Source organism: Catharus ustulatus, chromosome 7 (assembly GCF_009819885.2).
Source record: "Catharus ustulatus isolate bCatUst1 chromosome 7, bCatUst1.pri.v2, whole genome shotgun sequence".
NCBI lineage: Eukaryota > Metazoa > Chordata > Aves > Passeriformes > Turdidae > Catharus > Catharus ustulatus.
This window is the reverse complement of record NC_046227.1, coordinates 22,519,596-22,530,208: the sequence shown is the minus strand read 5'-3', so window position 1 is coordinate 22,530,208 and position 10,613 is coordinate 22,519,596. Positions and strand designations below refer to the sequence as shown.

Sequence of the window (10,613 nt, the reverse complement as noted above, 5' to 3'; positions counted from 1 at the left end):
TAATGGGAAAATGAAATTTATTAATGAGGTCTTATAGTCAGATCAAGTAAACAAAACAGGAACCCAGCAGGTGGCACAGAAAGCCAGTGCACCAAAATGTCAGCTTTAAGCATATGTAGTCCTGAGTCTGCTGCTTGCCTGCCTGACCAGAAGGACAGAGACAACATGCTGAGAATGATCAGATGGGCCAAGAGTGTGGGAAATACAACCAGCACTGCACTTCAGGCAAGCTCCGTGTTGTCTGGACACTGCAGCATTGTTATGTAACACAAACTACTTTAGAGTCCACCAATACTGTTTCACAGAGCAGTGGGATAGGGAAACCACAGAATAGACGCAGCCCCTCATTTTGTCCTCATTTATGTACAAGAGCTGGACCTACACCTTCAGCTCATGCTTTCTGTTCCTGTGTTTACATTCAGAATTCCCAGAGGCTTGACAAAAGCCAAACATTTACAGCAATTGCACCCAGTTTCAAAAGGGAGAGAGACATAGCAATGAGACAGCTTGTGAAGAGGAAACAAAAGGTAGCTGCTAGGAACAGCAAATTCTTACCAGTGGAGCTGAACTTCCTGAAGGATGCACAGCACAGCAGCAGTGTATGCCATCTACTAAAGTCTTGAGAACTGGCAAAAGGAAGCGGGCACAATAACCTCACCACAGGGTAGATTATTAGAAATCAGAAGTTTGAGTCTTCTCCAGATGCAAAACCACAGGATTGTAAACCATCATGTTAATGGAAGTGAAAGAACAATAAAAAAATGTGAGCAGCAACTCACAAAATAAATCCAGACTAATATTAAATAAAAGCCCACTGGAGTCTGACAAATCAAAGGACAATTACAGAGTAAAAAAAGAGGAGATGCCAAAAAGTTCCAGAGAAGCTAATTAATCTATTTGCATATGTTCACTGGAATAAGTCAATGATCCCCATATTGAGCCCTTCTTTTTGAGAGTCAGCAGAGACTCTTCCTGAACGTGTGCTAACTGGGACAGGCTGTAAACCAAACTAGGCTGAGTAACAGATCTGCAGACACCTCAGTTTTTTTAAGGCAGTGTTGAGCACTGAGCAAAAGCCTACTACTGGACCTACCTTTTTCTTCACACTTCTGTGTGCCTGGGGTCTGGAGAGTAGCAATGTGACACTATTATCTAAAAAATATTCCAGAGGGTAAATGATGGAAAATAATAAAGGCTGCAAGCCTAACGTCAGTAGCAGGCAAAGCAGTAGAAACTGCAATACAGAATAGAATTCAAGTGCACCTGGATAAGCATGATCTATTTGGGCAGTGCCAGTGCATCTTCTCTAAATGTAGTATTTACCATCTAGGACTCTAGACAGGCTTTTTATGAAGTCTGTAAGCATCTAGACAAGAGTGATCTGGTTGCTATGGTCCACCAGTTATTTCTTTATCTGGATAAAAGCTCCTGCTGGGTGAACAAATCAGCAGGTCCTCCTCACAAGAACTTGCTTTTTGCATTTTTCTGTTGATTTAAGGGGCCTTTGTTGTAAGGAAATTATTTGTACCTTAGTCATTATTTCTGTGAGACTGAAATAGCTTTTGTTTTTACCCACAGCTTACAGGCAGCTGGGACTTGAACAAGAACTACCTGTCTGTGACTCAACACTCACACAACTTGAGATAAGTTTGTGGGTGGACAGTGCATATAAATGAGTTTATAGGACTTCTATCTGTGCTTGGCACCATGGGTGAATCAGGGAGAGACTCAGAGGGTGTTGCTATCAGGCTGTCATCACTGCACCAGTGCTGCTGGTGAGCTGGTTTCATGTGCTTGACACAGAACGCGAGAGGGAGAGTGAGAAAGGTGAAGATAGTAGAGAGCAGCACAGATCCCTTATGGATCAGGTCTGCAGTGCTCTGCACACAGACCAACCAGTACTAAGCCTCTAGGCAAAACTCCAGAGTAGATTTTAAGCTATTAAGGCTTCAGGATCTGGTCACTTCAGAGATCACGCCTGTGTGTGACATATTTCTGTTGTAGAGATCATACCTTGTGTCCAAGCTGAACCTGCTCCTGGCTCTGAAAAAGCAAAGCCCACTCTCTTTCCTTTCCTGAGGCTGTCAAGGAGTAATGCTGCTCTTTATGGTAGCTTCTGGAAGATATACTTGACAATGCTGCATGAGTAACTGTAGTTATATTTTTAAATGTTAAAAAGAGAAAAAATAAAAATACAGCAACACTGTATATTCAGTAAAATACCTAAACAGTACTATTATCCCTCTTTGAAATGTATGTCTTAATTCTCAATATACCCAAATAAATCACAAAATTACAAAAAACCCCCCAAACTTCAAAACAACCAAAACCAAACAAGAGGTTATAGTTATGAAGTTGTGTAGATTTCTAGTTAGTGATCTGTTTAATTGATGGTTACCTAAATAGTCCTGTTACTTTAATGAGTGCATCTACATTTCTTGTTCTTTCTTGGAGGCAATAATATGCCCATAATACTAAGTACTATGGTAGTAAGCCATCTATTTTTTTATATATTCTATTAAGCAGTGGCACTTCATTCTATGAAGTCCATAAGTTTCTATAGGTTTGCTTGTATTTCAAACTGAAACAGTTTGGCCATGCAGAATAGACTGGGCTGGATCTATCACAGGCAGTATTTAAATGCCCCAGCAAGAACCTGTGGCCCACAGTTTAAGTCCCATCAGCATGCAAAACTTTGGAAGCATCAGAAACGTCTTTATAAACAGTGAACCTGGAAGAAATACTCAGCTGTTGAAATGAATTAAAGTACTTAAGTTAAGGAATCACAGGATTTGCAGAGATCATTTAGTGCACCCTCTTGCTTAGAGCAGAGTCAACTAGAGCAGATTGCCCTGGGTTGGTTCCATTTCCATTTGGAATATCTCCATGGATGAGGACTCCACATTGTCTCTGGACAGCTCTCTGATGGCTGCAATAGTAAAATAAAAAAAATCCTATGGATCACTTTGTGCCTGTTGCCTTTTGTTCCTTCACTGAATGCAACTGAGAAGAGTCTTACTTCATTTTCTTTACTCTCCCTGATTTTAGATATTTAGATATATTGATAAGTTCTCCCTGAGGCTTCTCTCCTCCAGCTCTCAGCCACTCCTTATATGACAAGCGCTTCAGTCCCATAATCATCTTTGTGGCTCTTTGCTGCACTCAGTCCGGTAAAACTGTATTTTTCCTACACTAGGAACTCCAGAACCAGATCTAGCACTCCAGATGTGTCTTAATGCCAAGTAGGGGGAAATTATCACCTGCCTGAACCCACTGGCAATGCTCCTAATGCAGGTCAGGATATGGTTGGCCAGCTGTGCCACAAGGACACAGCACACTGCTGGCCATGTTCAAGCTGGTGTTGACCAGGACTCCCAGATTCTTTCCTGTAAAGCCACTTCCCAGCCAGCTGGTCCTCAGCCCCTAGTAATATGTGTGGTGACATTATTCAACGGGTGCAGGATTTGGCATTTCCTTTTGTTAAATTCCATGAGATTCCTCTCAGCTGACCCATCCAGCTTGCCGAGATCCTTCTGAATGGCAGCATAACCATCTGGTCTATCAGCCCTCCTCCCAGTCATCAAGTGTCTGCAAACTTGCTGAGGATGCACTTGTTCTATCATCCAGGATCATTAATGAGGGTGTTCAGCAGTATTGGCCCCAGTATTGACCTCAAGAGTACACCATTAGTGACTGGCCTCCAGATGGATTTTGCATCACTGATTATAATCTCTTGAGCCTGGCATTTCAGCCTGTTTTCAATCTACTTCACTATCTCCTTATCTAGTCAGCAGTTGGTTAATGAGGATACAGCCAGTGATGAAAGCCTTTCTGAAGATGATTAACATCCTCTGCTCTCTCCTCATCCACCAAGCTAGACATTTAATCACAGGTTGATCAGGCATAATTTTTCCGTTCATGTATCCATACTGATCATCTCAATGTCATTAGTATATTTTGAAATAGTTTCCAGAATGATTTGCTCCAATGCCTCTCTGGGTATTCAGACAAGGCTGACTGTCCTCCCTCTTCTCCTTGAAGCAAGATATGGCATCTGCATTGAATTTCATTGGATTTCTAGTCCTCGTCGCGGTGACTTTTCAAAGATACATGAGACTGGTCTTGCCATGACATCTGCCACCTCCCTCAGCACTTGTGGATGCAGCCCACTGGGTCCCACAGACTTGTTCGTGTCCAGTTTGTTTAAATGTTTTCATCAACTCCACTGAGGGTAAGCCTGCATTGCTCCAGATGCTCCCACTGGTCCAAGGGCCTGGGACAAATTCTAGAGGTAATACAGACAGGTAAAAAGGCATTGAGTATCTCTGACTTGTCTGCATCCTGTGTTACCACAACCCCACTCAGCAGCAGGCTCACATTTTCTCTAGTCTTCCTGTTTCTGCCAATACACTTGCAGAAATCTGGACAGTGCAGAGCTGTTCAGCTCCTCACTGTTCTCTGAAGTGTCAATGAACTGGTGCCATAGGAAAGTTCCCAGACAGTGGAAGAGAAAATGCTCTTGCCCCCTTTTCAAAATATACACAAGAGCTCAAGCATATTTGCTATTAAAAACTCAGATGCAATCCCTTTTTCTGAATCTGAATCCACTTTGATCCAGATTAATTCAGTAACTCCCAAGCTAAAGAAAGTGCTCAGTGTTTCCTTTTGGGGCTGATGCACTTCATTCAAAGCACTGAAATGTTTACTAGAGTACAAAGTGAAATTTATGTATCTCTATTCTGTTTCCCCACAAGAAAGTACTGCTACTGGTAGAGCACAGTCTCACTCATGATCTTATGGTGAACTGTTGAATATTTACTAATTGGTATAAAGTCCAATGGCTGGACTATGTTCCCTTTACAAACCCAGCCCTTTAGTTGACAACCTGAAGTCTTCATAGAGACAGAGTGCTAAAAGTATATTGATTTTAACTTTAACTCAGGCACAAATATGGAATGCAATTGAGATCCTACCTTAAAAATACAACAAACCAAACACTTACTTCAGAAGTGAATTCTTAAACCTAGTATTTATCTTTAACCTTTACTCCCACATGCTTTTATAACCACAGGCCCTGCCAAAGAGGACGTGATGGACATGGCAAATTAGGAATGAGCAAAAGGGAAGCCAAGAGTCTTGACTTTAAAAGCAAAAGTTAGTGGAGATTCCAAGTCAGAGTATATTTTATTATTCTAACAAAACAAGTTTAAATACAAGTGTTGGACATGAAAACAAAGTATGAGCAAACACAAATAGTGCTAGAGATTACTTTGCCTTCAATTAGTTTATTTTTATAAACAATACCATGGATTTCAAAAGATTGCTAATGCTGTAATATAACACCATAGGAACACTAATAAAAAAGTTTGGGATGATAGTCTCAAATTTTTAACCCAACACATAACTGAAAATCAACTTCATTTATCTATTTCTTTACACCACCATTTTAACCCCTTCCTGTTACTACTATTAGCCTTTAGAACAGAAGAAGTTAGAAATTAGAACAGAAAATAGAATTTATAACAGAAGTTTCTTCAAGATTTGTTGGGAAAAAACTGTTTAAAAATTAAATTTTACCAACAATTTTCTGACAAAATATGAATCTGTCTGTCCTTGGAAACATCCTGGAAACAGTGATGGAATGAGGTACTTCACACTGTTCCTGCAAGGGGGGGTTTCCCCTTAGTAACAAGGTTTTAGTTTTGCAGCTTGCATGGTACTTGGCAATCTTTCTCAAAAGAATATTGCCAAAGAATCAGGGTTTTTCTCCATTTCATATGTGGAAAACTGAAAGCAAAAAACCAGGTGAGTTGGCCAAGATGACACAGTGATTGTGATGCCAGGAAACAAAGCCTGGACCTCCTCCCCAGCTCCCTGCACTGGGCAAATTCTTTTGCCTGTACCTGCCACCAAACAGCACAACAGTAAAAGGCACAGTTTTCCTTTCACTAAGCCCAGGTTTTTTATGAAACAGAGAAATAAAATCTGGTTTATTCAATGACTAACCTCTGGTGTCATTTGGCTATTTATTAGTATTGTACCTACCCAAGCAAAGGAACAGCAGAGAATGGCCAAACATCCTGAATATTCCCCCTGTTGGGTTTGTTTATTTGGCTGGAGGCTTGTTCTTACTCTCACACAGGCAGGATGAAAGCAGCAGGACCCACAATTGAGGGCATCTCACACAGCTGACAGTCCTAGTCAATACTAGTGAAAACCCCAGTATTCACTTTACATAACCAGTTGCAATTTTAAATCAATCCTTGGAGGGACAGTGGGCTGTTGCAGCACTCTGGAAGCAGCACTCTCCATAATTACTCCAGTTCATAATTTGTAACAGCTGTCAGCACACACACACACACACACACACGGGTGATACCAAAGCAACCAAAGAGAGTAGCACATAGAGAATGGACAAATTGAGAAGATACTTTGCTACCTACCACATTCTCCTCTGGTTAGCACTTTACCTAGGCATGTAATACCACCTACAACTTTAAAAAGGCAAAAAGTATGCACAGTTCTGATGTTAAACTGTCAAGCAATTCAACTTTAAAAAGCTTTTCTGACACTAAGGTGTTTCTTTAACCATCTGACACCTATTGGCATCACACTGAACTATGGGGAAGAGAGCAAAAATCAGTTCAGCATCCCACATGACCTATTTGTTTTAAACAAGAATGCATTCTACTACATCTATTTTGGCACTTACTTGTAACAGCCGATGTCTCTGTGCAGCAACCAACATGTCAAGCAGGAAAATAGCTCCAGTGTGAAGCAAATTGTAAAAATAGTTCCTAAATTTTTTTTCATCTTCGATCTTTGGTTGTTTTGTTTTTTTTACCAGGATTCCACCCGCTGCCACTCCTATTCTTTCTTCTGTTTCCATTTCATGCTATGATTTTAGCTAAGACTGGCACTAGTTAAACACTGAACTGCACTGAATTTTGGTGTAGTGTTCGTATTTAACTCTTCTTTTACTCCTAAAACTCCTGAAATGGAAGGGAAAAAACCCTGTACTTTCTACACAGCCATCTCTCTGTGCAGGTTACAGAGGAAGGATTAGAGCTTTCAGGTAGAATGAGATGAAAGTATGTCACAGTAGAGCCTACTGTTTAAGACCATTATACTTTTTTCTTAGTTTTTGCAATTTATATTTTTGCATTTAGGTATCTCACTATCACAGTAGTTTCCGAATGATATTTTGTAAGGCACAGTTTGAAACTTTTTTCTGCTTGATAGTTTTGAAAATCCCCCTTTTTCTTGAGGACAAATGATCAAGAGGCTGACAACAGTCTTTCATCCTTTCCCCTATGCCTCCTATCACAATAAATGATTAATACAACCTCCCCTCACTCCCTATATTAATTTCTTAATGTTAGATTTTCTTCAGTCTCAGGACTGTTGAATCCTACTAGAGGGAGAAAAGAAGTCTAAATTATTACCCATCTTGAGAAATAAAGTCTATATCACAAGCTGTCTTCTCCCTTCCTCCTAAAAAGACAAACCACAGTGTAAAGTATTTCTTTTCCAAAGAGATCTGCATTAGGTTTTATATTTTCCCAGAATGTTTGGAATGCCTATTTCCAACCTAGTCTCTTCCCCAGAGGGTTAATAATTAGCAAACTGACTTCCCCAGCTGGTTTTGTTCAAAGTGCCGTCATCCTCCTGAATTTAGTTAACATCCATCAGAAACAAAGACGTCAAACAAAATATATCAGGCTTCAGTATTCTCTTGTGAAGTTTTGGCCTCCAGCCAGAAAATTTTGTTATTCTCTTTGTAAGCTTTATTTTTATTTCCCTGACCAGCAGTTAGTATGGATCAAAAGAATGACTGCTTAAAAATACAATGATAAAAACAATAAACACTGGCCCTGACATAGCACTGTGCACCTTTGGTTCAGTTTTGCATCTGTACTGGGTGTCTTTATATTCGGGAATGTGCTCCAGTGTGAGGTTTCCAGCTTTTTTCAGCATCTCATGAATGTTCCTCTGTCCCCAGAGGGAGACAGAAAACCTCCAAGCTGTGTTAGGGCTCTGTTTAAATATCTTTTCCAGAAAGACTGAAGAATGTCCACATCTGAAATAATTTTCTTAATTTAGCTGTTGTTATCTAAATGGATTAAATGTATCAAATTTTATAAAGGAATTTTTTAAATTATTTTATGATCCTGGTAGCACTGGAGTCAACCATTCCTGCCCTTTCTCATAGCTTATGGCTTTGCTTTAAGCATCATGGGCTTTACAGTCTATCCCACAGCTCTTGAACCAGATTAGGACACAGATCTACTTCAGTAGATCCACATGGAGCTAGGAAGAGAGATTTGTAAGCCTACCAAAAACTGTGCAGTCAGTCAGTCAGATCTCAGTGCTTTGAACCAGAGAGTTGTAGAGGAAGTTGATGTTTCCACTACCATGTTACACAAGAGGAAAAAAAGGGGAGTTTGTGACATTGCTGCCTCCTGCACAGCAGGCAGGACTGCTGCTGCTCCCCACAGGCTGTCCCCACCTGGGGTCCAGCTCAGACTCACTGAGGCAACTGGACCACTCAAAGGTGCATCATAGAAACACCCTCAAAGTGCAGCCCAATTAAAGAAATAATCAGGCATCCCATCATCTGGATCTGTGACTTCAAGGGCTAAAAACAAAAGCAAACAGAGAAAAAGAGCATCAAAGAAACAAAAGCAAACAAAATTGTTTTCATTTTTTGCACATATCCTTCTATTTTTGTGCTCTTTATGTAGTGATTCTGGATCTTCACATTCTTCACCCTGGGTTTGGATTTTAGGTACCCAAGGCAAGTCGTGTGCCTGTGTCCCACTGGCTGCTGTAGTAAATAAGTTGGACGATTCAGCTTCACTAAATTTGAAACATCTTCTATCCAGAGGGAAAGCACAAATTTAAGTGGAGGTGTTTCTTATGTCCCAGTTGCATGGAATTTGTGCCCAGAGATCCTGAATTCTGGCTGCTGAATACTTGTTTGGGTCAGAAAGCTGGAAGGTAGGTTTGGGCTAGAAGGCAATGGGATGATGCATCAGCAGTCCCACAAACATAAACACACCGGTATTTTCAGGTCAGGCTTATTCATCTTTACCCAGAGTGCCCTGAAAGAGCCATCCAGCAGTGCTGTGAATCAAATCCCCAGCAGCTGTGGTGGATTGATTTGTTTATTTCTAAATCACAGTTATTGAATCTAACAGTGCACACTGACCCTGCCACTTGCATTGGCTACTTATTGTCAGCCCAGCTATCCCCACAGTTACCTATCAAGTATTTCCTGCTGTGGTTCAGTCACTTCTCATTCTAGTCTTCCCAAAGAGCAAGAATAATTGCTCCCTGTTTTCTTTATACTTTTGCTTTCACCAGTGAATGGTCCTTCCTTTCATCTTTCCTTCCATGAGGGTTTGCTTTGTGCTACATCAGAGCAAGAAGTGGTTGAGCAGCCTGTAAGAGCAGCTGAGACTCACCCAACTTCAACCATACATTCTTTCAATCAGACAAGAATTAGCAAATTTATATATAAATAGCAATAATGAAAAACCATATCCTCAACCCAGACTAGATTCTGGAAGGTTAGGGAGGGTGGATGGTCAAGGACAAGATGAAGAACCCACATTGGCTTTCTTCCTTTTTCCATAACTTAACTACACCCAGATACCCTGACACGTGGTGTGTATGTTCCAGAGTGGCATGGCAGTGGGACAGGCGCTCCAGGATCCTGCAGGGATAAAGGCTACATCAGCTGTGTTTCTGGGTATGGTGAGAGGGGAACAGCCTCTCTGCTATCTATACAAGTATTTTAACAGGTAAAGTAGCCACTATTACTGTAGGTATACTAAATAGCTGTTCTTTCCAGATAAAAGCCTCACAGAGCTGTTCTGATACATTTCCATGTTTAACTGACTGGCAGCTCATGTCTCTTATAGCCACGATGTGGCCCATAAGTATAATTCTATCTTTAAGATTTGCTTTTGAAACAATAAATAAAGTAATTCAATTTGCCCCTCAACATAATTTTCCTCCCACAATACTAATAGGGCATGATATGCAGCAGCAGAAATTTTACCTTCTTACCTTTTCAGAAAGAATCCTTCTGGTATTCCTGAATATTAAATGCCAGAAATATAATGCCTAGGTCATGCAAGCCTTTAGATAGTTGTTAGATTTCAGGTACATAAACAGGTAAGCCTGCTAGCATGAACACTAACTTACCAAAAGAAACTAATACAAAGCAGGTTTGGATTGGGGCCATAACAAATGAAGCCTTACATGACTTAGAATACTCTTACTTTATATTAAAAGTCTGTGTACTTTGCTCATTGGCAATGTCCAACGTTAGGGATTCTGCTTGCATACCTCAATGAACCTGGAAGCATCAAGCTCTGAGATGTATCCCAAATCCAGCATCAGTGAAGCAACGCAGCCCAAAGCTGCTGATGAGGTGGAGTCTGTCTGTTCTCAGTGCTGTGGGGACTTTCCAGGGGCTTCTCATCTACAGTGCACACAGGTTTATGGCAGAAATCAGTGGCAAATCAGATTTAATCAGGTTATGGCTGGGATCAAAGGCCTGAGATCACACTTTAGAACAAATGACCTGAATAAACAGCTGCAGA

At 40.7% G+C, this 10,613-nt stretch overlaps 1 long non-coding RNA gene across 1 annotated transcript; it reads right to left on the bottom strand.

Moving 5' to 3' along the window:
- On the bottom strand, positions 1 to 6,882 carry LOC116998730. Its single transcript, XR_004418452.1, has 2 exons — positions 6,713 to 6,882; positions 1 to 4,285 (listed from the first exon to the last, which is right to left on the bottom strand). It is a non-coding gene; the product is annotated as an uncharacterized LOC116998730 (long non-coding RNA).
- Positions 6,883 to 10,613: the final 3,731 nt, after the last annotated feature.